This window comes from Pleurodeles waltl, unplaced genomic scaffold (genome assembly GCF_031143425.1).
Source record: "Pleurodeles waltl isolate 20211129_DDA unplaced genomic scaffold, aPleWal1.hap1.20221129 scaffold_141, whole genome shotgun sequence".
In the NCBI taxonomy this organism is placed as follows: domain Eukaryota; kingdom Metazoa; phylum Chordata; class Amphibia; order Caudata; family Salamandridae; genus Pleurodeles; species Pleurodeles waltl.
In genome coordinates, this window is record NW_027149847.1 from 452,974 (window position 1) to 480,679 (window position 27,706).

At 43.3% G+C, this 27,706-nt stretch overlaps 1 long non-coding RNA gene across 1 annotated transcript; it reads right to left on the bottom strand.

Annotated features, from left to right (window-relative positions):
• Positions 1-10: 10 nt before the first annotated feature.
• On the bottom strand, positions 11-27,410 carry LOC138274040 (uncharacterized). Its single transcript, XR_011200366.1, has 4 exons — positions 27,362-27,410; positions 19,799-19,829; positions 15,731-15,752; positions 11-63 (listed from the first exon to the last, which is right to left on the bottom strand). It is a non-coding gene; the product is annotated as an uncharacterized lncRNA (long non-coding RNA).
• Between the last annotated feature and the right edge of the window lie 296 nt (positions 27,411-27,706).

Genomic DNA, 27,706 nt, shown 5'->3' on the forward strand with positions numbered 1-27,706 from the left:
AGTAATCTTACCAGTTTCTTTATCTTATCTTCTGCATTGGCTAAAATAGCCTTTTGCGCAGCCCTGGAAAACAAAACAATGCAAAGATCTCAGTAATAAAAATCAAGGTGAGCTGAGGCTGCAGAAACCAATCAGAGAGGCAACAATACAGAGGCACAATGTATGAAGAATGGCTACAGGGTAAATGAGGGTGGGATACAGAAAAAAATGAAAGAGGAATGAATGCAGAACTCAGGAGATCAATCGCTGCCAAGATGTTGGAGAAAATGTGTAAAATACAAGCTTGCACGTGATTAGCCGAGAGCGTAACACATGGATATTAGAAAAGGAGACTAAGAGGTGTATTAAAGCTGTATAATTTGAACAGAAATGCTGGTAGAGGACTGAACGAGAGTAGTGAAAGAAAGGGGCAGGGAAGTGATAAGTCAACAGACTGGATGTGTGGGAAGGGGAACATTTATTTTACAAACCTAGTGCCGACTGAAATATGAAATGCACATAGAGCCTGGCTTACTATAAATTGGAGCTGGCTATACTGCACTCGGCCTGGAAATTGCAGCGTTTACACAGCTATCTCCAATGGGAATAGCAGAGGTTTACTCTTGGTTAGTCCTGGAACTGGTACACACACTCAATTTTATTAAAAGACAGGAGGGTCATAATAATACTTACTGTTTATTATTACAGCTCTTAAACATACTACAATACCGACAATCCGACACACTCAGGCAGGAAGTGACACAAACACAAGTAATCAGCCCCACATATAAAGAGAGCCAATCACAAATGATTTCCTCTTTTCTTGCTGCTCAGAGTTCACATCTGTTACGGATTTAAGGGAAACAGTTTGCTACAGCACAGCTCTTGATGTATGCCAGCAAAGACTCCTCCCAGCAAAGTAGAGCAGGTTACTTTGGTGCGAGCGCTTTCAGGAAAGCGTCAGCTAGAGAGGTCCATTGTAGACTACGGCGGGGCTGGTTTTCAGTGCATTCAAATGGTTGCTTTCTTACTAGCGGGACTTGGAGAAGAAAGTGTTTCCATTTGTTACTTTTGTTGGTTTTATCTTCAATTGTTTTAAGTAGCACGCAGAATGCCGGGGCAAGCTTGCTGGAGGGAGCATTTGAAAGTGCTTTATAACATATAGGCCCTCATTATGACATTGGCAATGTCTTTCCGCCAACAAGCCACATGGGCGGATTGAACCCCGCCGGCCCTATTTTGAGTTCCCCGCTGGGCCGGCAGGCAGAAACTGTGTTGGAGCCGGTTGCAATGTAGCAGTGCAGCAGGTGCAGCAGCACCCATCGTGCATTCCACTGCCCGTAATTTGGGCAGTGGAATGCGTGACGTTGCTGTGCATGGGGGCCCCTGCACTGCCCATGCCAAGTGCAGGGGCCCCCCGAGTCCCCTGTTCCACCAGCCTTTCACCACCATGGACAGGCTGGCAGATGGGGACTCGTAATCCCCAGGGCAGCAGCCGTCGGGACCGCTAGGTTGCAGGCTGGCAGCAGCCTGGGGGTGCCGGCGGTTGGACCGTGGCAGCCCCGCCATGGTCATAATGTGGCGGTCTGACTGCCACCGTGACCTTAGCAGTCTGGTGACCGCTAGGGTCATAATGACCCCCATAGTGTAGGCAAGTGCTTATCTGTATGGATTGTTTGATGGCCTAGTTAGTGTTTGAAATGTGCAATTATTTTTTCAAGTGAAACAAACTACTGCCATATTTTGAATGGATGATACAACTGTGCATTTTTACAAAATTGTTTATAAAAACCTTATTTTTGATTTGTTTGAATTTTGAGGGGGGAGTTCAATTCTCCGAGTATTGGGTTATTAGCCAGTATGGATAAAGGTTGTAGAAAAAAACCCTGATAGAGACAATATTGAAACCTGAGAAGAGGTTTTTAAAAGCATCTGTGTCAAATTCAAAGGCAGTTTCTTTTTCGTTACAAAATTGTAGCCAATGACATTGGCAGTTCAGTTGAATCCGCAATAAGTAATTCCATGTCCATGTCCAGGGAGAAAAAGTTTCAAAAAGCAAACAGTTGGTAGAGTTTGATGATGGGTAAGAGAATGAGGCATTTGGTGGCGGTTCAGTTCTGCAGGGTTTCATGAACCAAGGGTCCTTTTGGTATGATTCTTCTATGAGTCTAAGTGATGGACAAAAACAAAAGGCCTTTTTCTGGCATAAGTAAAAAATTTATTGATGATTTATATTAGGGGTGGGCGATAAACTCCGCTCTGCTGGCAGAGTTTGCAGAGTTTTGGCAATGCAGTGGTTTGGTTTGGCAACGCGGAGTTGCGGCCAAGTTTTTTTCTTTAATTCTGGTAGAGTTTTTTCTCAAGCCCGGCTCACCAATGGTAAGTTGCCAGGTCAACTGGACAACTGGCGAGGACAACTGGCGAGATTTCCTCAATGCGGGTTGTCGCTGTCAGTTGCAACTATTTGGGTTGGGAAAGTTGCCGCTCGAGGAGAAAACCTACTCGAGTGGCAGTAAAACCAACTCGACCAGCAGCAGTGCCCTCTGGCTCGCCATTTGTTGCCTTTCATGCTGATTTCTCAGTGTGGAACAAGTTCCTGGTGCTAGAAATCAGCATGAAGTACTGATTTCCACCCTCTTGCAGAATTCTGCGCAATCTTGTGGAGTTTTTATGTAACTCGGCGGAATTCCACAGAGTGAAACTCAGCGAGTTCCACTCACTTCTAAAACTATCATGGCACATTTTGTGGCAATGATGGTTTAAATGTGGATAAAAAGATGTAGGTGGGTAAACCTCTGTTGATAGCATTGCATACAGTGGCTATTCCAACAGTTGATCCTATTTTGTTGCCACATACTAATTCAGTTGAGTGATTCCCTCCAACATTTTTAGAGGAGTCTGTAAAGGTTAGAATTAAAAGCCGTATTGACACAGCCAGTGGGGTAAAATGTGGGGGTAGTGTCTCGGAGCATCCCTGGATTTCTATTTCAGGCAAACTGACACTTACTCTGGAGCTGAATACAAAAGTAGTTTCTTTCCACTGTAGACAGGGCACAGATCCTAGGACGGCGTTGGAGAGAACCTATTAGATACTGTTAGTTCACTGATTGAAATATTCTGTGCCACAATACAGGGGATGAAATTGAGGCAATCTCCTGATCTGAAAATGATTTCAAAGTGGGCACAAAGGGCATTTTGCTTTTCAGGCAATCCAAATACAGACTTATCCAGTGAGAGGGGAGAAGGTCTTTTGTTATGATTAACTCTAAACTTGGGGAGCTGATAGACTCACACAAGACTCTTTTACTGATGAGTTCATCAAAGAAATTGGTTGTTATGTACAGGCATTTTCTTATCTAGACAAATTTAATGCCCTTCTCACAAAGGTTTAATTCAGGGCAGGCGGATGCAGGGGTAGCTTCACTGGCTGTTCATCTTTCTGCAGGCCCTACTACAGCTGCCAGGTCAGGTATTCCAGGCTGCTGCTATTGCAGCAGCGGAAAAGAGGAGGACTACTCAGCGTCTATGGCACCCAAACATGGGAACGATGAAACTAAGGAAAGAGTTATGTCCTTTCCCCTCACAAAAGCAGGGCGAACGATAGCACTTTTTGTACACAAATGTGAGAGTATTTTCAAAGATCCTTTGGCTCAGCAGAAAGTATGGGATGTCAGTAATGTTTCTGCTCTATTCCCTTTCATAGCAAACCTTCTCAGCCAATGAGGCTCTCTCATGAAGGAGTAGCTTCGATATCTCTGGCGGTCCAAGACCTTGTAGCCAAATGGTCAATAGAGGTATGCAGCGGACATCACAAGGGGTATGTCAGTAAAATATTTTTTGGTGTAAAAAAAACAAGTAACTCATATGAGTTATAAATCTGAGAGACCTCAACTAATCCATTTTTCTACCACCATTTCAAGATGGGGATGGTAATTTATTTGAGGGATATTCACCTGCAAGGGACAGGATGGTACGAGTGGATTTAAAGGATACTTATCTAACAGAGCCCACATTTCACAGCCAAGGAAGATATCTCAAATTGTGATGGCAAGAACAAATGTAGAGGTTGAACTCCCTTCCTTTTGGTCTTTCTTTTACCCATTGGTGCTCCACCAAGCTATTAAAGCCAGTGTTAACAGCCTTCAGATCACAAGTGTTAAGCATGATAGTTTACCTGGTAATACTCCCTGGAATTGGGGCCCATTTTGATTACAACATGTAATAGGCAGCATTGATGTTCTCAAACAGCTGGAAAACATGCAGGGGCGTACCTTCAGGGGCAGTGTTTGGGGTGTTAAACATCCCTAATAGATGTAGTCTCTAATAAATAGTTGGGTAGAGGTGTTTTAAGTCTGGTAGGGTGAGATGTTTGTTGGAGTTCATTTGGGCTTTTTACGTACACAAAGACACACACAGAGTCAGTTTGAAGGTCTTACAATGGTTGTTTTACAAAATATTGAGCTTTAAGTACTTTAACAATCCTCACTCTTCCCCCTTTCCACTGCTCCTTAAAACCTTGTAAGGAAATGCCTCTTTTTGTATGGTCATCCCCAGGTTCTTTGACTGACACTGCTGGTTTTTGTGACTTTGAAAGGGAACTGAGGCCTGCTAACCAGACTTCAGCGCCAGAGCCCTGAACTCAAAATGTGTATATTACATTGGCTAGACCCGATCAGCATAGGCTAGCTATACCTGTAAGCCCCTTGTATATATGTACTCCGGGTACCCTGGGCCTGTAAACTACAGTCACTACAGGGACTGCAGCACTGATTGTGCCACCCTGGGTGTGACAGAGATAAAACAAGTACTCAGGTCTGCCATTGCAGACTGGAAGTGCGGTTTCAAACTGCTAGTCTGACTCTGCCATTTAAAGCCATGGCAAAGTCAAAAGTCCCACTGAAACATGTGGAAGTCATCCCTAAGGCAGGGTGCAGCATAATTCATGGGCAGAACATGTATTTACGTATTTGAAGAGGATTATCATTCATCAGAACCTCTTCTATATCCCATGTTCCTTGCTGTGCCAAAATAGTGATATCTTTCTGTGCTAGTAGTAATTTCAAATTTCGCTTCAGACCCGCTGTTAGAAATGGCCTCTCTGCAGCATCACCCCCAAATTTGTCCTTCCCCCTTCTCTATCTATGACTTAATTTTTGCTGGCTTTAAGACTCTGCGCACTTTACCACTGCTAAACAGTGATAAAGTGCATATGCTCTCTCCCACAAACATGGTAACATTGGCTCATACCCAATGGGCATATTTTATTTACTTGTAAATCCCTAGTTAAATGCACTACATGTGCCTAGGGCCTGTAAATTAAATTGTACTAGTGGGCGTGCAGCACTGATTGTGCCACCCACATAAGTAGCCTCTTAACCATGTCTCAGGCCTGCCATGGGAAGGCCTGTTTGTGCAGTTTCACTGCCACTTCGACTTGGCATTTAAAAGTACTTGCCAAGCCTTAAACTCCCCTTTTTCTACATATAAGTCACCCATAAGGTAAACCCTAGGTACCTCCTAGAGCAGGGTGCTATGTAGGTAAAAGGCAGGACATATACCTGTGTGTTTTAGATGTCCTGGTAGTGGAAAACTCCTAAATTCGTTTTCCGCTGCTGAGAGGCCTCTTCCTTTCATAGGCTAACATCAGGGCTACCTTCATATAATGTTTGAGTGGTAGATTCGGATCAGAAAGGGGTAAACATGTCATATTTAGCATGTCCAGAATGGTAATACAAAATCCTGCTTACTGGTGAGGTTGGATTTTATATTACTATTTTAGAAATGCCACTTTTACAAAGTGAGCATTTCTCTGCACTTAAAATCCATCTGTGCCTTACAGCCTGTCTCCAATCCACAACTGGGCCTGGCTGGTTGACAGCTCACTTGTGCATTTCACCCAGAAAACCACAAACACAGGATACTCAGTCACACCTGCACTCATCTGCATACTGAATGGGTCTTCCTGGGCTGGAAGGGTGGAGGGGCCTAAAACTTATATTTCAAAGGCTAGTCGCCTACCCTCACACAATGGACTGCCAAACCCCCTTCTGGGACCATGGCAGACAGACCTGTACTGAAAGAGGGCCTTGTGCACTTCAAAACCACTCTTTGAAGTCTCCCAACTTCAAAGCCACTTTGGGTATATAACCTGGGTCCCTGACCCCACCAACTCAGACAATTCCTGGGACAGAGAATCTGAACCAGATCCTGCAACCTGCCAAGAGGAGCTGCCTGGCTGCCCAAAGGACTCACCTGGACTGCTCTGCTGTGAAGGACTGCTGCCTTGCTGTTGCCCTGCTGCCTTGCTGGCCTCTGGCTCTGCTAAGAAGTGCTCTCCAAGGGCTTGGATTGAGCTCGCCTCCTGTTCCTGAAGTCTCAGGGCCAAAATGACGTCTTCTCTTCAAAAGGAACTCCTTACGCAGGAAAAACAATGCACAGCCTGCCGGAATTGACGCACAGCCTGCCTAGCGATGAAAGAATCACTGCATCGCCGACCCGGAACGACGCAGCCCGGCTCCCTGAGTGGAGATTGACGTAGCACCAGCGTTGTGTCCGGAACTTTGATGTACAGCCCACCGGATCAACGCATCGCCGAGCTGGAACGACACAGCCCGACTTCCTGCATGAGGAATCGACGCAGTGCCTGCCGTGTGACAGAAACTCTGACACATCGCCCACCAGATCGACGCAGCACCTGTGACTTCGTCCTGCACACCCAGCATTTCCACGCATGTACGCATGGGTGTAAAAGACCCCGCTTCGCAGTGAGGATCCAAGACTGCAAGCCGGAAATCGATGCAAAACCCATGCAGCGTGGGAAGAATTGACGCATCGTCTGTGCGTGTCTGGAAATTTGATGCACGCCTTTCTTGTTCCACGCATCTCCTCCTCTGCAGTCTCCATGCGTGTAATTTTGACACAAGAGACACTTGTTGATTTTTAAAGACTTAAGACTCTTCTTATCATTGCAAAAGTGATATTTCAGCTTGTGCTTATCAAATATTGATCATTTTGACATTCATTTACTCAGATAAACATCTTATATTTTTCTAAACCTGTGTGGTGTATTTTTGTGGTGTTTTCACTGTGTTATTGCATGATTTATTGCACAAATACTTTACACATTGCCTTCTAAATTAAGCCTGACTGCTCAGTGCCAAGCTACCAGAGGGTGGGCACAGGATAATTTGGATTATGTTGTGCGCTACTTTGACTAGGATTGTTGTCCCTACTTGGACAGGGTGCATACCTCTGCCAACTAGAGGCTCAATTTCTAACATGAAGATATTGTAGAGAGCTTTGGGAGGGAGTTAAAGATGGACAATATTTTTCACCTATTCAAGTATGGATCAGGATCTCAGTCTGCAAACATGTCCTTTACTTGAAGAACCCATTCTCCTGTAGGATGGTGTACTAAGGGATTTCAATTTTCTGGCTCTCCCATAGATTCTGTTACCATAGACACAGATACCCTTGATGGGAACTTCATAATATTCCACTGATTAATCAGGAGTATACTGGTTGCTGGAGGAGGGTCTGTAGGAAAGATCAGATTTGATTTAGTTACCAAGGCTTCTAATGGTATGTTCGAAAGATGTGTTTTCCCTATGTATTCAATAGTGCTTTTATGAATGACTAGAGTTAGTTGATGCTCAGCTTTGGTTGGTCCTGACTCCTGGGTTTGTGATGTTACATTTAATCAATGGTTAGACATTTGTGAATTTATCCCAGGTGTTTGTACTAATGCCTGTTGTATCCCATTATAAACTGAATGGGTTTGTCAACAATTGGATCCAGTTAATTGTTTATTCCTTTAGAGTTTGTTTCCTTGTTCACTGGTACTGTTTCCTGACCAAGAGTTACTAGATCCTCAGCATACCGTATGGATGACGGGTCATACTTTACTGCCCTTCCACCTTAATGGAAAGTTTTCTATTTTTCTTTTTTTGTGTCTTACACAGAGCCTCTTGTGTTCTTTTTATTTGCTCCTTTACTACTTAATATTGTAATTTGTGAACTGTTTCATTTTTCTGACTCTCTTTTGCTAACTGCCATGGGAACTACTTCATTACTTGACCAATCTTCAATTACGCAAATCTCGTTGACTCCTTCTATTCTACTGCTCACATTTGGTGAACGTCTGTGAGTATCAGTCCCAGTAATTTCAGTTTGAGTCATTTTATCATGTTTATCACTAGGGTTATGTTCTCCTGCTAAAGTTTGGTTAACCTTTTCCATATTCATATACTTGTGGGTGTCCAGGGCATCCCTCTTGTCCCTAGTCTTAAACTCTAGTATATGCTGTAATACAAGGAGATTTGTGTCTACATTAGTTGGAATTGTTAAATAATGTAGCCAATAGCTGGACAACAGATTTCAAATTCTTTAATGGGCCTTACAGATTCATAACATATACCTTTTCTCCTGTACAGTTCAACCTATTATGTTCATTATTCTCTTTCCAGATGTTACACCATTATTCGCTGGTGTGTTAGTCTTGCAGGAAAAATCACTAATATCAAACAGAAATGAGTGACTATGCAAGTATGGGAGGGATACTCTTCTCTGTTTCTTACTTGAGTCTTCTGTCTCTTTTTGATAACGGCTCATTCCTCGTATGAGGCTTGAGCACTGATGAGATTCCCCTAACCTTAATTTCTCTGAAAGCATAATGGCATATCTTCTGAGACTTTTGAGGCTACGTCACCAGCATCTGCTATTTTATTCAAGATTGTCTTACTCCTTAAAATACTACATTTTAACTGGTGGGTCCCCAAATCACAAGCTTCTTTTATCTCTACCTTACTCAATGCAGAACCTCCTTTAAGCATATCAGGTGCTAGCTGACTATAACATGTGGCTCAGTTTCCTTCTTACCCTTAGTATTACTATTAGAGGCAGTTCAAGTTAAAGGGAAAGCTTTGCTTTTCGGGGATGATAATATAGATAGAAAACAGTTACTGCTGTCTATAACTAAGAATACACTAGTAGGTGGTGGGTGGATCTCTGCCTATGGTATTGTTTTATTAGGAAAAAGAAAAAAGGGGGATTTCCCTGTAAAGGTCTAGCCTCTTCATTACCCTCCACCAGCATAATTCTTATACATACTTTCTTTTGTAGATCATTTTTTCTAGTTTGATCAATGTATATTCAGAGATCCCCTGTGAAAGAGATGTTTTACCTGAATCTTGAGGCGACGGGGATATTAGCTCTTGAATCTCAACTAAGAAAATTAGTTTCTTACCAGTAACTTTAGTTCTCCAGTATTGGAATCTTTCATAGATTCACATGCTTGAATCATTCCCCGTCGTCTAGATGGGAGTCCCCAGTACCTTTAATTAAGTAGTATTAACATAGGTTTAAACCTAAAGGGCCTTAAGCCTCTCAGTTTAGCACTCCATCAGAGTCATTTTAAGAAAAAGGGACCAAACTTCAGGGCCCACCAATCAGGCGACACCACCCTCTAGAACCTTCCTGAGAGAAGCTTCAGTCCCTGAGATGTTCTAAGCACAAGTGCATATAGGCTAGCCAAAAGAAAAGAGAAGTGAAGGTGAGCCTCTGCGGGGACAACTAAAGTTACAGGTAAGTAACTAATTTTCTTACTCCAGTATTGGATCTTTCATAGATTCACATGCTTGAATCAGAGTAGTAAGCAGTATTGATGCACATAGTATAACACATCTCTCTGTTCAATACATACATTAATCGTGTGTTTAAATAAACATATACATAATTTAAAGTTCTAAGCATTAGAGGCTAGACTTTTATGAGAATGTACCATGTAATTCAAACTCCTTTTTAAAGGCAATGTGCATACCTTAATTTAGGATGGTGGGATGAAAGATACAGCTCACCTTTACTGGAAAAGATTACTGGAAAGGATTTAATGGAAAAGATTTCTGAGGACTGCCTGGCCAACTGCTACTTCTCTTTGAGATAATGCATCCAAGCAGTAATGTCTGGTAAAAGAATGGCAGCTTTTCAAAGTTGCTGCCCTACAAATGTCTTGGAGCGGTACACCTGCAAACAGTGCTGCTGATGAGGAAACTGCCTGTGTTGAATGTGCAGGGACAGAGGTTTGCAGTGGCTTGCCCGCTGCCTGATGGAAAAATCGGATTGCTGAAGAAATCCATCCAGCTATGCCCTATTTTGAGAGCGGCTGACCCCGTTTGGGTGCGCTGAAAGCCACAAATGGTTGGTTTTGTGAAATGCTTTAGTCCTGTCCAGATATAATTTAATGCATCTTTTAATGTCTAACCAGTGTAATTCCTTCTCTGCTGGAGTTGTAGGATTTGGAAAGAATGTCTTGAAAACTAAGGGCTCGTTTAAATGAAAGTCCGAGGGGACTTTTGTAATGAAACGTGAGTTAGTGCGCAAGATTGTTCTATCTTGTTTAATCTGTAAAAACAGATCCTGTATGGATAGTGCTTGTATCTCACTGACACGCCTGGCTGATGTTAGAGCAATAATGAGAGCCACTTTCCAGGAAAGGAATTTCGTAGAAGCTTTATGTATTGGTTCAAATGGCTGCTTCATGAGTTGAGCAAGAACAATGTTTAGATTCCAGAAGGGAGGAGGAGGTCTGAAGTGTGAAAAAACTCTGAAAAGCCCTTTTAGAAATGGTTTAATCAATCTAGAGGACCATAACAGAGGTGAAGAGTCTGACTGTCTATAAGATGCAATCGCCGCCAGGTGAACCTTTATGGAGGAATGGGCAAGACCTGAGTGCATCAAATGTAACAAATAAGGCAATATTTGTTCCGGTGAGGAGGAAAGAAGATCAATTTGTTGTCGGTGGCACTACAAACTAAGGTGGTCATTCTGACCCTGGCTTTGACCGCCAGGGCGGAGGACCGCGGGAGCACCGCCGACAGGCCGGCGGTGCTCCAATGGGGATTCCGACCGCGGCGGTAAAGCCGCGGTCGGACCGGCACCACTGGCGGGCTCCCGCCAGTGTACCGCCGCCCCATTGAATCCTCCACGGCGGCGCAGCTTGCTGCACCGCCGCGGGGATTCCGACCCCCCCTACCGCCATCCAGATCCCGGCGGTCCGACCGCCGGGATCCGGATGGCGGTAGGGGGGGTCGCGGGGCCCCTGGGGGCCCCTGCAGTGCCCATGCCACTGGCATGGGCATTGCAGGGGCCCCCGTAAGAGGGCCCCTACATGTATTTCACTGTCTGCTGCGCAGACAGTGAAATACGCGACGGGTGCAACTGCACCCGTCGCACAGCTTCCACTCCGCCGGCTCGATTCCGAGCCGGCTTCATCGTGGAAGCCTCTTTCCCGCTGGGCTGGCGGGCGGTCTGAAGGCGACCGCCCGCCAGCCCAGCGGGAAAGTCAGAATTACCGCCGCGGTCTTTCGACCGCGGAACGGTAATCTGACGGCGGGACTTTGGCGGGCGGCCTCCGCCGCCCGCCAAGGTCAGAATGAGGGCCTAAATCTCTTCCACTTACATGAATAAATCTTGTTGGTGCTAATTGCTCTGGCTTTGGACAGTATATTTCTGCACTCCTGCGTAATGTTTAGGTGTGTGAACTCAAGGTGCTCAGGAGCCATGCTGATAACTGCATTGATTGAGGATTCGGATGTAAGACTTACCTGTTGTTCATTGTTAGCAGATGCGGAGATATTCTCAGTGGGATGCAAGGCTTCACTGACAGGAGAAGAAGCGCCGTGAACCAATGCTGGTGAGGCCAGTATGGGGCTATTAATATTAGCATGCATGGGTCTCACTTCCTTTTTGTTAGGACTCAAGGGAATGGGTGGAAAAGCATAGGCAAAGATTCCTGACCATGCTATGGAAAATCATTCCCCTATGATCCCCTTTGGTGATGCCAGCTTGCGTAGTATTGGCATTTGGTGTTTGACCGGCTTAGCAAAGAGGTCGAGGTTGGGTGATCCCCACTGGGAAAATATGTGGTTGACCGTGGACTGGTCTAGTTCCCATTCGTGACAGACTGATTTTAGTCTGCTGAGCAAGTCTGCTACCTTGTTCTGGAATTTTTGTTGTCTCCTCACTTTTGTGCAATTTTTCCCTCGTCGATGGAGTCGTAGACGCCTTCGTCAGCGGTGTAACAGGAGCAGTCGTCGATGCTGTCCTCGTTGAAATCTTGACCGTTGACGGTTTTATGGTGGAAGCTACTGTCAACAGGGTCGTAGTCGATAAAGACGGCAATGAGAAGACCGTGGTTACCGGCATAGACGATGATGAAGTGTAAGTCTTTGTCGATGATGAAGTCGTTGACGTTGTCCTCGTTGACGGTGGATGACTTGTCATCGACGTTGTTGTCACCGGAAACCATTGTAGACGGTGGAATGGACCTCATCGCTGCCGTCGTCGATGAGGATGTCGTCGACAGTGGGGTTTTGCCCAATGGTCTGTCAACTGTAGGAGCAGAGGAAGGTCTTTTAAATGGTTCAGCTGACTTAGGAGGAGGCACAGAAGATGATGTTTTAGGCCTTTCAGAACTGCTGACATGTCCTCTTTCCCCTTTTGTGGAGAATTTGTGAGGGCTGCGGCCTTTGTAAGACCCTGAGGTGGTTTCTTTGTAGGCCTGTCTTGGCTGCTCTGAGGAAGACCTTGAGTGAGGAGATCTTGCTCTTTTAGATGATTTTCTTGAAGATGTGGAAGAATCATCGCTGTCAGCATCAGAGACTGGGTTATTTCTAGATTTAAGTTTTTGCAGCCATTCTACTAATCTGCCCTCTCTATCCTTCAGGGTTTTATAAGAGAAGGTGTGACAAACCTTGCAGTCCTTGGCAGAGTGGTCTGGGTAAAGGCAGTATATGCAGTTCTGATGAGGGTCTTCAGAGATCTGAACAAGCCCTTTCTTTCCCTGTCAGACATGGTGTTGGCCTTATCAGCAATTAGTCAGAATTAGTTATGAAGAGTATAACCTTGCTGTTGTTATTCTAAAAGTTGAGAGGAGCAGAGCAGAGCTCTGAGGAGACTCCCTAGCACGACGTGTGGTAGAAAATCTGAGCAACTGGAGCTTCTCTCAGGAAGGTTCTAGAGGGTGGTGTTGCCTGATTGGTGGGCCCTGAAGTTTGGTCCTTTTTTCTCCTAAAATGACTCTGATAAAGTGCTAAACTGAGAGGCTTAAGGCCCTTTAGGTTTAAACCTATGTTAATACTAATGACAGGAAATGATTCAAGAATGTGAATCTATGAAAGTTCCAATACTGGAGTAAGCTGTTTTTCTGAGTGACCCACCCACAACTATTTTGGGACACAAAGGGCCTGATTAGGAGTCTGGTGGTCACTAAACCGCTCGACTTGGGGATAGTCCAAGCGCCTCATCACAACCCTGGCGGTCGGGCCTCCAGGAAACCGCCAGCTCCGCCTGGATCAGAGATCCCAGCAGTCTGGAGGTGGCAGCTGTCCTAAATCACCAGGGCAGCGCTGCCCTGGGGATTGCGACCCTCTTTCTCTGCCAGCGGTTTCATGGCAGTACCACTACCATGAAACTGCTGGTGGAGAACAGGTGTAGGGGGCCCTGCACTCCCTATGCACTTGGCATGAGCATTGCAGGGGCCCTCCTGGTCAGCACTATTGCAATATTCACTGTCTGCTTTGCAGACAGTGAACATTGGGAGGGTGCTAGTGCACCCTGCGCTCTACAGCATAGCCGTCAGCTCGATTACGAGCCAGAGACAATGCTGTATGCTGTCGTCTGCTAGACCAGCGGGTCGAAACTCAGGTTTCAGCCCACTGACCTAGCGGGAAACTCTTAATGGTGCCGGCGGGGAGGTAGCCTGTATGGCGGCAACCTGTCCCCCGAACTCATAGTGAGGCCCAAAGTCTCTAATGGAGTGTTTTCTACTTATCTGTTTTTTTTTACTGCCGTCCCCTTCCTCAACTACTTATTATTCTGGCCTTAACATTCTGTCCCATTCTCTGGCACCTCTTGCTTAGCGTTATCAGGGAGAAACTCTTGGCTGTTTCGCATACCCCTTGTAAGATGATTACTAATGATTTCATTTGTAACTGATGTTGTTTGGGAACACTCCATCAGCTTCTTTGCCTTTGCCTTAGCTTTCTCTTAGATTTTTCCTTGCTTATCTCCAGGCCCTTGTAGGTAAAGGCTTTGGCCCTGATTTATACTTTTTCTGCGCTGCATTTGCATACATTTTTGACGCAAAAGTGGCGCAAACTTACAAAATACAATTGTCTTTTGTAAGTATACACAGCTTTTGCGTCAAACAGTTATGCAAATACAGCGCAAAAAAAGTATAAATCAGGGCCTTTGTGTTAGTACTGACTTCTTGTTTTTAGTAAAATAATGTTTTTGTTTTCTTTCTTCTTCACTAGCCTTGTTCTCAGGATCCTTGTAGGACTCTTACTCTCTAGTGTTAGCTCCTCCTGGTCAAGGTTACCTACATTACTTGGTGTTTGAGTACCTGATGTGGGGCCAGATCAAACAATCTGCAGTGATGAGATTTTACACTTCATCACTTTTCATATTTTCAGGCTGAGATGATACTAAATAGGCTCCTCACCCTGCTGTTAGAGACCAGAAGTTGTAACAACAAATTTGAGAATATAGGTGAGATTTTGTCCTTAGAGAAACAGTTTACACAAGTTACCCAAGTTTATGGAGGCCAAAAGCCTTCAGCCATGGGCTGTAGACCTTAATACACACTAGGCCAGACTCTAAGTGATAAAGGCAACAGAAACATCTTCATAGGTGCCAAGGTTTACCCCTCTGTTCAGCCCCGCCACTCCTTCCTGCTCCCAAGTCGTTTGCTTCAACAACCGTTCCTCACCTTGCGTTGTCTTGTCAAACGTTGCTGCTTCCCTGTCTGGAACTCAAATCTCAGTTACTCACCTTAGAAGATCTTCAGTGGCAATAGACACTGGAGAACTCCAATGAGATCACCTGGAAGGTGCTCCTAGACAACAGAGAAGACAGACTGGGCAAACAGAAGAGTGGTGGAAGGAGGACTAACTCCATTGTTTTTAGTGGTTTTTAGAAAGTTAAGGAGTTACCCTGGGGTGTCAAATGCAGCAATTGCACTTTAGGGCTTCACTCAGACTGACTCAGACAGACTGAGACTCTTTGCTGGTGGTAACAAGGTATGTATTTTGTGCCAACACAGCAACAGATAGTTAATACTTAAAAATTGAAAACAGAGAAAGCTCCAGGCCGAGAGAGGAAAGCAAGCCAGGACAAAGCAGGGTGGGGGAGTGGGACGGACGCAAGCCACACCAGCTTCTAAGCTGGCCGCTTCTGTGGCCGTACCCTGATTAATCGCATGTTTCAGGTGGCTATTGCACTGTGCTCGCACCAGCCTTGAGGTTACCTCGATGCCTCTAAGTCTAGAAGCACCACAGTGGGTATTGAGGCCACTGCCGCAACACACACTTCTCCTCCTGACCACTACAGGTTGAAACCTGTGCTCTAGCCTGCCTATATGCATTGCAGTGCTCTCTGCCTCCTCCCATCACACTACCTCACCTTTCATGCAGTGTCTGTTCCCCAGTATGTTTAGACAAAGCTGCATTTTTTCCATTAGGTGAGTGTGAATGTGATAACTCTGTGCAGGGCAGTTGGTCAAAGTTTTCAAAATCACCTTATTGGTTGATAAAACTTGTACTGCACACTGTCAGAATGGTAACATCAGGTGAGCAATTATGTTGTGTATAGGGGTGTGTGAGAGTAATGTCAACAATACATAACACAGATAAGATCTATAACAGAAGGTTGTTTGAATATATAATGTAAATATGAATCTTCTGGAATACTTTACCGTTCATGCAAGATTTTTTGGTCTACAGAGAAAGAGAAAAATGATGATTAAATATTTAATACATACAAAGGTAATACATATAAACTATAGTTTACTTAAAATACTGTAGCATAACCCTTATGCAAATCCCTGCACATTAATGTACACTAGAAGAAATTTATTTGAGATTATGGCGTACACAAAGCCTGATGCGCTTTCGGAGACAAAGGGGCTGATTAGGAGTTTGGCGGATGGAAACACCCTTCCAGCAAACTCCAGACGAGCAAATCGCCGCCCTGCTGGCGACTCCCACGCCAATCCCATTAGGACTTTCTCACTGACCTGACTGGCAGAAACCATTGTTGCAAGCTCATAATAGGGCCAGCAGCAATGTTGTTGCATGCAGGGTGCACCAACACCCTTGAAATGCACACTGTCTGCACAGAAGACAGCGCGCATTTCAAGGGTGCTGGGCAGGGGGACCCCTTAACACCCCATGCTCGTGGCCCCCTGTACTTGTTCCCCGCCAGCCTTTTCATGGCAGTGCAACTGGCATGAAAAGGCTGGCAGACAACAAAGTTGTAATCAGGAGGGCGGAACTGAGTTCAGCGCAGCCCTGGCTGATTATAAGCAGGACCACCATCAGGTCATCGGGATCACTGATCCTGGGGGAGACAGAAGTCTTTTGGTGGTCCAACTGCCAAACTCTTAATTTGACAGTTGGACCGTCAAAGTCTCGGCAGTGATGACTGCCACCGTGAGTCTGGCAGTCTGTTGACCACTCATTCACGATACTTGGTCACAAACGTGAAGGATAACCCGTCCGCCGTATTACAAGTTCCATTATATCCTGTGGAACTTGTAAAAACAGCAAGTGAGATAGCCGTCATCCCATCCCATCTGCCAAGGTCATAATTAGGCCCTGAGTCTAAAGATATGAATAGGAATAGAGGTTAAACATAAGTGGAAACTCGTTGGGAGCTAACACTCTAAAACATCAAGGATTACAAGGTTTAAACTTCTGCAATTCATTATTTGAAATAAGAAGATTCTTACACCGAATGTTGTATATTAGGGAGGGGTTATGTGTGTCCTGGAAGAGGTCACTGGAATGTGGTACCTGAATATCGACCCTGAAATACTGACAGTACCAAAGTAATGGTGGCCATAATAGTGAGGGTATGTATACCTTGTTTTATCTTTTATCATAATACTGATGTTTTGAATGTTGTTCTCATATTTTATATTGCATGTTTACTTTATATTAAATTTTATTTTAAATATGTGTTAACATTTTAAATTGATTTAGATATTTTTTGGAAGGGTTGCATTTTATTGGAGGATTAGTTGGGTACAACTGATTTTCACAGAAAATATATTTTACAAATGTGTTTGATTTAATTATATCTTTACTTTGGATTAATTTATTAACTTAATTGTTTTCATTGTAATAGTTTTGTGGTATTACTTTTCTCAGGTTGTGTTTTTTTTTGAAGGAGGAGCAGATGGTGGTTTGTGTTTTTTACTTGATAGTACGATATCTCATGTTTTAAAGATTTAAAAATAGTTGTCACTTAAACAACTAAGAGAATAAAAATAATCTTAAAATGTTTTTTAATTAAATATACAAATTTGCACAAGTTTTTTTTTTTTTACTTTTCTAACCTATTCTTTGCTCAAAGCTATGTGCCTCGAGTTAGAAATGTAATTACCCACTGCGTAAATATGTGCACCGTACTCAATGTAAGTGTATGATTTGAGTTAGAGTAATAAATATACTCCCAAATATTTACATTTGCTTCAATGTATGACGGCCTGGAATTAGAAGACAAAATTTGCGTCCAACCCCTGCTCACACCAAATATATACTTTCACTTTCAGCAGTCGGATAAGGCCTGAAGTTATAGTAGTGAATCTGACGCCTTCTCATAGAAATGAACTTCCCCTAATGTATGTCTTCCTAGAATTAGAAAAGTAACGTGCACCCCCAAAAGTAATTCAGATCCTCCAATGTTTTGCAGGTGTGGCACTATAATGGTAAATATGCCCCCTAAAATAAATGTTGTTTTCACAATGTTTGCTGGACCAGATATGTTATAGAAAATCAGTCCTCCGACATCAGTACTTTTCCCAGTGTAAGTTGGATTGGAGTTAGAATTGTAGATTTGAACAAACTTGGAGCACTTTCACCTATTTATGTTGGCATACAAATAATAATTCTCGTTTCTCCCCTGACATTTTTTTATTTTAAATGTTTACAGAATTCTAAATATTAATATATCTGTTTTCTGTTTCAATTTTTTAAAATTATTATATTTGTTCAAATATAAATGAAGTAGTTGGCAATGTTATTATTTTAAAGAATACAATAAATTCAAACACATTTTTATAATGTGGCATTTAGTATCCATTGCATATATCTGTATTGTGGTTGAGAATTAATTACTTTTGTTAAATGTAGAGGTTTGATTAAAAAGGATTTCTAATTATATATGTTGGTTAATAATATTTGATTTCATTTATATGCTCCTTTGCTGGGTGTCCATTCCATCCACCCAGAGTTGATGGGCTGTCACCTGAGCTGGCCTTCTGAGGTGAGCAGCTTACTTTTTCCTTTTAGGTAACACTGAAAACGCTATGCTCTCCCAGAAACTGGAAGCACACACCGCGGTTTTGCTTTCCAATAAGATAATTCCTGACAGGCTACAATTGTTTATTTTTAGCTCAACTCCTAGATGGCAGCAGGGAGCAGATGAAAAATTATTTTTCTTCACTTCTCAGTCTGCTCATTTGTGCTTTTTTGGTCTATCTGCAAAAGAATACAATATTCTTCAAGGGTGTTAGCTCGAGAGGTGAAAATTTAGTTACTTAACTACTCAGACTAAGAGCTGATGTCTCATAACAGTGATACCTGGTGAGAGTTCCTTCCACTCAGGTCTCTTTTCAAGAAGAAACGAATACATGAAAAACAATGGAAAAATAAAAACCTTATTTCTAAACCTACAAGTCGATACTTGACAGTGTGTAAAACAGTGTCTAACAGTGGACCCAGCTGGCACTAGAGTATTTCTTCTAGCGACTGTTCTTCCAGCAGTGCCGAATGCTCACCTACAAGCGGCAGAAGTTGAGGCAATAAATGATACAACTGTCTCTAAGCTTAAGTTGACACATAATACACACTAAGTTTAAATATGAGTTAAAGACTATCACTTGGGAACTGGAAATACATTTAAAAAGCAAGTAAGGAAACAATAAGGCTTCTCTGCAGGAAACTAGCAGTGAGCATCCTCTATTCTTAATATGTCACCAGAGTTTCTGTAATACTGTGGAGGCAAGACCAAATATACTTAAAACACTTTATGAAGTAAACATGTCCAAAGTATAGCTTAGCACCGGATCTGGGCTGGTGAAATCTCTTTTGAAAAAAGAGTAGACCTTTGAGGACACTGGGGCCCGCATTATGAGTCTGGCAGTCCTGGGACCACAAGACTCGCAGTGGAGGTTGGACCGGTGCCAAATTACGATTACAAGCTGGTGTCAATGTTGTGGTGAGTATTCTGCTGTGCCAGCAGAAAACTCATAATAGGGGCGCGGGCAGAAAACCCGAGTGGCGGTTTTACGTCCGAAAGAGTTTTGCGGGAGGCCTATGCAAGCACAGTACAAACTAAGAATTTTTGTACTGTGCTTGTCAGCAATAAACTATGTATAATAATTTGATATATTTTGTGTAAATCTACCTGAAATTTAAAGAAAAAATCTATTTGGTGAAAAATAGGTTTAATCTGCAAATATGCTAGCTGTATTTGGCATTTAAAAAAGAGTTTTTGCACTCTACTATTAGGCACTCTTCAAATCCGTTTCACAGTTTTTAAGTGTTGCCAGTTTTCTGGTCATTGTGTATCTCACTGTTACATATTTAAGATTGCTTTCTTATCCTAATTGTACTCTGCGTCATGTTTTTCATAGAAAATGGTTTTCAATCATTTTGGTTATTTACTCTTTAATAAAAATGTAAATGCAATTGCTAAATCATCAACCTTACAATTCTCATGTGTTGACAGGTTTCTGCTATAAAATGGTAAAACTTACTGAGATCTTTTTTCTTCTGAATTTGCCGCTCCTGAAAAATGAAGGAAAATCTTATTACACTTAACATCCAGGACAAGGGCATGAAAGAGTTTTGAGAGAGTCAGTACAAAATTCACAGCATGAATTTACTGCTACATGTAAAAGTAAGAGTATGTGTGCAGGCACAATACATAAAGCCTGGACAGAAAAATCAGGAGGCCGCACAAAAGTACAGATATAGCAACATTTATAATGCATCCCGTTAAACATAGGTGTGCTCATGACGCCAAGTTACGCAAATCAATAAGATGCAATGCAATGGGACTTTAAACTGCTTGGTGAGCTGTGGATTCTTTCACTTAGGAATTCTTCTTTCATTCACAATGCATGCTAAATGCTGAGATACTATCATGTATAGGCAACATTTCACAATCCGTATCCATTAAGGGAGGAAATAGGTGGATGAAGAGAAAAAGCAATAAAGTTTAAAGTTTCTACTGTCTTACTGTGATTTATATATATTTGTTTTCTGAGCTTCCAGGTAGTGATGCATTACACATAATCATCAGCAAGTAACTTGAAGGATGTGACACAAATCTTCCCAAGTTCTGCAACAGTTAGCCAGGTTTCTATATTCTATTTACATATGACGATGCGCATGCCCTCCCACACCTTTGTTAAGGTACCCAATAAAACATTATTTAGTGCAATTGTGCCTTGTATATTTGTTAATACAGTACAAAGGTCGAATTGCAGTTCATTACAATTTTACAGCAAGCTTGACCTTGAGAAGGACTCCCTCCCTGTTGCATATTCCAATTACTTTATACATGGAACAAAATTTCCTAATAGTTACAAGGTCTTCTCAGTGCATCCTTACAGTACTGCACATATGTCATCTTTGCAACCTGATTCTAGTTGAATAACTTAAAAAAACAAAGAAACAAAATAAATGCAATGGTATAGCCCATATGCAGTTGTGCACAATGTAATATGATACTTGTTAGCATTGTCAAGGGAGGGGAGAGGTATCATGAACCACGTCAGGCTTCACATTGTCAAGGGAGGGGAGAGGCATCATGAACCACCTCAGGCTTCACATTTTTTTTTACCAGCACTGAAAGAAAGACAAAATGCTGTGCTGACCATCCATTCAACTTTTCTATTTGTTTGATGTGACTGATATCCTGCAGATGAATTCAACACTATGATTTACAGGAAACATTATGAGTTAACAGTTCATTCTGTGGTGAAATACAAGCTTTGAAACAACTACAAACAGTTATTTTATGTTGCTTTCTTATGTATATGTGTATAGTGCACAACTCTTGGCGCTGAAGTAGGAGGTGTGTGGTCTGAGACAGGGTTGGGGCTACGTGAACAGCCATGTCTTCAGTTTCTTGCAGGGTTCAGGAAAGGGGGAGGAGACTCTGATGTGCAAGAGCAGGTCATACCACGCTTCGGGAGTGGTGCAGGAGAAGGAGAAGGCATGACCACTAGATATGTGTCTATGCAGAGGTTGAGGCGGTGTGAGAGTAGGAGTTCCGCTGAGTGCAGATGCTTGATAGTTTTGTGAAAGTTTATGGAGCTGTTGATGTATATGGGCCCAACGTTGTGTTAGTCTTTAGATGTGTACATGAGATTGAAGAGTTATCATCTTGAGTGAGGAGTGGGAGGTTCAGGGTGAGTCTGACTGCTGAGCTTTATAGGGCCTGGAGTCTTCTGGTCAGCATAGGGTGCGTTGCCATAGTCCAGCTCGCTGGTGATGAGGACTTGGCTCACTGTTCTGTGAGTGTTAGTGGGGAGCCTTTCAAAGATCTTGAGTGTGTGGAAGTAGGCGATAGAGACTGTTTTCACGTGGCTCGTCAAGGCTAGTTGGCATTTGAATACTATTCCATGATTCTTTGTGTGTGTTGCCAGGAAAGGTGTAGGTCTGGGTTTGGCAGGCCATCAGATGGAGTCCCAGAGCGAGCTGTTGTGTCTGAGTTGAGCTTGGGGCAGTTGGTTTTCATCCATCCAGCAACTTCAGTCATGCAAATGGAGAAAATGGCCCAGGTGTTTGGCATGTTGTTTAAGAGGGACATTATGAGTTGGGTGTCGTCAGCATAGTATATGATATTGGTTCTGTGGGCATGGATGATGCTGGTGAATGAGGTCATGTAGGCGTTGAACAGAGTGGGGCTGAGTGAGGATACTTGTGGAACTCTGCAGATGAGCATGATGGCGTCTGAGGTGAAGGGGGCCAGGCTGACTGACTGGATGTGGCCTGTCAGGAAGGCGCATATCCAGTTACGTCCTGGGCTTGGATGTAAGCTTTGTGCGGTCGCTGGATAAGGATGGGGTGGGAGACTGTGTCGAAGGCTATGGAAAGATTCAGTAGAATGAGGGTCGCAGTATCACCTATGTCCATGATCATCCAGATGTTGTCCATGTGGTTGATGAGGGCAGTCTCTGAAATATGTGTGGACTGATCTCCAGATTGAGTAGTGTAGAGATGTGCTTAATTTGAGCCACTGGTTTGCGGAGCTCGGCATTGGCCCTTAATTGTCAGCACCACCACTAATGACAGCTGTCCCATGGTAGCGCTTTTTTTGTGATTTAGAGATAAGCAGAACAACTGTTGTTTTTTTAGTTCAATACACATTTAAAACAGATAATACCTGCTGCCCAAGCCATTTTATTAGCTTTGGGGGCTGCAAGCAATCTGAGTTGTCACACTTGTAGTAGTGTGATGGTTAGTAGTTGTGTAAATGGCAGCGCTGAAAGCGGTAATGTGTGGAGGAAGATACAGTAGCTTCCTGATGAGGGCCCTGGCACTTATGTTTTTTTATAAATTAAGCATTGCTGTAGAGGAGGTGGCTGTCAGTAAGGTGGGTAGTTAGGTATTTGTTTATCATCTTTTCCATGACTTTTTTCTAGGTAATACAGCAGGGAGATAGGCCAATAGGTGGCTAGTGTCTTTGGGTCTGAGTGAATGCTGTGCTGTTGGAGTCCAGTCCTTTGATGAATGCATGGTTATGGAAGGGATCAGAAGATGCTCCAGAGTGTATGGACTGCATGATTGTTGCAGTTTCCTGAGTGGTGATGGCAGTTGGAGTGGTCCTCTGGGTGGTGGTAGAGATGGGCTGGAAGGCTGCAGGGGTAGAAAGGTACAGATTGTGGTACAAGTGTTCATAGATGCTGGTGATCCTGTTGTTGTAGGACAGGGTCAGCTGGGTGCAGAGGTTTTGAGGAGGGCTGGTGTAGCTTGGAACATGCTGCTTGAGAGATGAAGCCTTTCACTACACCAAGATTCCCTTGGTGATGCTTTTGATGTGGTGGGTGGCTCTGATCTGCTGATGGAAGTGTCTGAAGATAGATTTGTAGGCACTTTTGTCAGTGTCATTCTTACTTTGCCCTCATCTGCGTTCAAGTTGCTTGCAATGGGGTTTGGTGAGCCTGAGCTCTTCTGTGTACCAACCTGCCTGGTTCTCCTGGCTTTGTTGGTTTTGAGAGGAACCATGGAATCTATGCAGGCAGTCATTCAGAGGTTGAAGTAGGAGATGGATTCTGGTTAGTTGTTGTATTGAGGCAGGTGGTGTAGTAGTTTGGAAAACCTGGGTGGTTCTAAGATCTTGTTCTAGTCCTGTCATGAAGATTTGGTGATGGTATTTGAGTGATGGTGTAGGATGGGTATGCTGAAATTGATGAGGGTGTGGCCAGACTAGGTCAGAACAGTGTGGACTTGTCTACTGTGATGTTGCTGAAGCTGGTGAAGATGGAATTAATTAGTTGTTCAGCAGTGTGTGTGGGAACTTCCACTTGTTGGGTGAGTTCGAGGTTGGACACGTTCTTGAAGAAGATGGTTATGTTGAGATCGCTGAGATCTTTCAGGTGGCAGTTGAGGTGTCACCGAGGAGGATAAAGGCACTGGAGTTGAGAATCAGAGGGGTATCAAAGTCCTCGATGGTGCTTTTGGAGTTGCTGCATTTTCCAGTGTTATGCAATTCCTACTTTGGTAATAGGGCTGCATGTTTAGGGCATCAGAATGGCAAAGTGTGGGAGACTGAGTCTATGCATACAGTTAGTAACTGCCAACCTAACTCCTGGCTAGCTCATAGTACTCCCCCCAAGCTCCAAACCCACTGGGGTAAGAGATCATTATAGCAACCTGAACATGACACTCCAACTCCCCAGTATAAACTTTGGAATGAGATTGTGAGATTGGTGCTGTAACTCATGCATGCCAAGGTGAGAAAAAAAGATGCAAGATATGTTTTCAATGCATTTATTGAAATAATCACAATTTGGCATATTAAGAGAGAATTGGGATAGTTAGGCAGATGAAACAAAGCAAGGTAATCAGCATTACCAACATGGTAAAGAAGATGAATAATCCAACCATGATGCATGTGGGTCTAGATGTGTTGGAGCTTTCTACTTTAACCTTATGCCTACACTGAGAGCATAGTGGCTGTAACTCTCTGGCTAGATCAATCTAATTGGTGAGCCCCAGGCCCATACCTGGAAATAGTGTCAGGAATCAGCCTTTGGTGTAGATGGCAATTCTTTCTGAAAGTCAGTGGATCAGCACCAGCTGAGTTGTATTTCACACAGTGTGGGATCAGTGCCAGCGGAGCTGCATTTCGCACAGCGTATATCCAAGGATAGTCATGGCCGGAATGCCCTCTGCCCTTCCTGGGTCAGTGCACCATTTATATAATAAACCATACCATGTTTGAAGTACAGTTCCAATGCAATGCTGTGTCTAGGTGATAGAACCTGTATCCTGAACAGGCAACACAAACCGGCATACTGTGTACCATGTTCCTTAGCCTTGGACATAAATCAGACAGTACTGATTAAGTGTTGTGCAAAGACTTACTAAATGAGCAGCCTGTTCCTTGCTTTCCTAGAATAAAAGTAATCTGCTAAAAGTATGTTAAAAAGCAGCCTTACTAAAATGAAAAATGTGAATAATACATGAACTGTAAAACTAAGCTAAAACAGGAGTGACCATCCTGGGTCCTAGAAGTCCTCACAACACCTGGAGGGCGGTAGACGAGGATGCCACTAAGAGTATAGGTGGTGGTGATAAGGAGTTTGATGGTCAAGTGTTTTATTTTGCCGGTGGTGCTTTCCGCAGTGGTAGAGCATTGGATGGATTCTTTGACGATGCTAACAATTCCACCACCAAGGGTGTCTTGTGATCTTGTATCCAGGTGAATGTCTGTGGCAATGATGGGGCCCGCCAAGGGAGTTGGCAGGCTTCAGAAACAGTAGGCCTGGTGAGCGGTCACATAGCGATCCCAAATTTCTGTGGCATGTTTAGTGAAAGAGCGAGTGTTTGGCAGTATGCAGGATAGCGAGGGGTGTGGTGTAATGGGGCCAGATGTATGTGGTTGTGAGTATTGGATGTGTAGGTAGCATGGGGAGTGATGTAGGTGTGAGAGGTTGCATGTGAAATGGCAGGTGGAGCAGTATAATGGACCTTCAGTGTTGGACAGTGATAACACCTCAGCCGTCTCTGGTGTGCCCTCAATGCAAAAGAAAATTAGAATAGCCATGTTCAGGTTATTCTGATGAATCACTGATGTCACATGCCGAGTCACCAACTGATTATGCAGCAGAGGCTGAGCAGCTAGAAGCAGCAGTTCACATGCTATCTGGACATTGTGCCATAGCATGTGGATTTCCAACATACAGCAACCCTGATGAGACAATTTCACATGATGAGGAACTTTAAATGAACAATGCCACAGGGTAAAAATAGGTGAAAAGAAAAGAAGTGTTTTTGGTTCTTGCTTAATGGAAATTTTGGTGCTATTTTTGCTCGTTTTTTAAGCCACTTTTATATTTTTCGGTTTGACTTCATACAACATCAGGCCTAGTAGGCTTGTATTGACAAAATGGTCCCTCAATTAAGACCACTTTTATGAAAATAATGTTTTTCTTGTATGCAATTGCTTTAAACATACAGGGGTTTACAAGTAATCATGTTCATTGAATGCAGGACACAGGGTTCTGGGGACATAGAATTTATAAAGTATAGTATATTAAATCATTTCACTCAACTGCAAACAAGCACTGGCAAATTCAACAAATTTGACACAAATGTTTTGAGAAAAACTTTGGTTAGTTGTATTGTGGTCAATTAGAGTTATTTTGGGCGCCCAACTCTGACAGACAGCCAGAAGAGGGAGCAGTGAGGCCCTCAGAAACTTTCACCTCAACAGGTGAAGCAGTCTTAAGTCAGTTCCAGGCACTTTTACCATTTGCTATGGTTTTCCAGTTGCCACTAAAGTTTCAGTTGCCCGGTATCGCATTCACACCCTAATCCTTTCCTAGGCGATAACTCGACTTCTGGGCAACCAACCTGCACTCCGACAACTCTGCCAGCTCAGCAGATCCAAATGCACCTTTGAGCATCGGCTCTTGGTGTCTAGTGCTACATGGTGGAAAATTGCACCACATAGAGTACCAGATAGCGCTGCTGCTCGAAGTGATTTTGCTGCTGCTTGAGTAGATTTTCTACTCTAGAGGCAGCTCTCTCACCGTATACAGTTGTGACCGCCCATGACCATTCACTGAAAATAAATCTCACCGGGTGCCCCCTAGTGGCCAAAAATTGCACTATGGGATGATAATTCCCACTCGCCAACTTACTGTTGCTGAGCCACATGCAAGAACTAACTCCACCACATGGAGGCTGGCGGAATTTGGAGAAAGCCCTGCATTACAAGCTTAACGTAGAGTGGCCAACATTCCACAAACTCTGCCAGCAGAATATGACAATAGGAGAATGAGACCCAGATTTGGAAAAAGATGACATAGTGCAGGGCAGCAAGTAAAGTTGCTGCAGTGCGTCAAATGGAGAGAGCAGAATTGCACCATATCTACAAAGAAGAGGTGCAGTACTGCTCTCTCAATATGCAGGCACACTTGGTGCTGCCTAGCACCAATGCAGGCACCCTTGTGTCAGGTTGTCTATTTGGAGTTCACCATACCTTTAGTGCAGGAATGGGGCTCTTTCCTGCACCTAAATTACTTTTGAGGTTATTTCTTCTAGCACAGATGCAAAGAGCTAAAAACAAGAAGAAATAAAGATATTTCTCCTCATTATGTCAGCCTCCGGTTGGCACAGTATTTTAGCGCAATTCCATGTGTATAGTTTTTTGTATATATGGATTTGCATCAAAACCCATGGGGGGATGCATTGGAGCGGCAATGCACCATCCATGGAACGTCTCTATGCTGCAAAATAGAAAAACTGTTGTAAATATATGCCTTAATATCGTCAATACGTTGTGCAGCAGTATGGAGGTGATGTAATTACTCATAGAGATGGGTTTAAAATTAAAAAACACAATTACATTGGGCAGTGATGAAAGCAGATTTTATAACTTTTCTATTTAAACATAAAGGAGACACTGCCACACATTCCGACTTGATGAACTCCTCAATAGGCATATAAAATAGAACTTTGAAGTGTGTAAATGTCTTTGCCGGTCATCTGCTTGCTGATAAAGGCTCAATGCCTCCTGGTACATCCTATTATGAATTGACATTCACTACAAAGTTAGGTTTTATGCAAAGTAATCTTACCAGTTTTTTTATTTTTTCTGCTGATTCAGCGACTTGACTCGCCTTCTGATCTCTAGAAAACAAAACAATTAAACGATTTTAGTAATAACAAGCATTTTCAATGCAAAGGGTCTCGCATTTCTCCAAGTTAGAGCTATTAGCAGTTGTAAACTCCGAACCGGACTTTTCTTGCCACATTAAATGGAAAAAAAGAGTGCAATCGCGCTGCTACAGTTCACTTGTAGTGAAAGCTATCGGCAAAAGTGCAATTAGCTACGTAACCGGCAAAAGTGCACTTAACTATGTAACAGGGTCAATGTCACGGAAAGCGCTCGACTTCTGCCAAGCGAGATCGCCCTGCAAAAA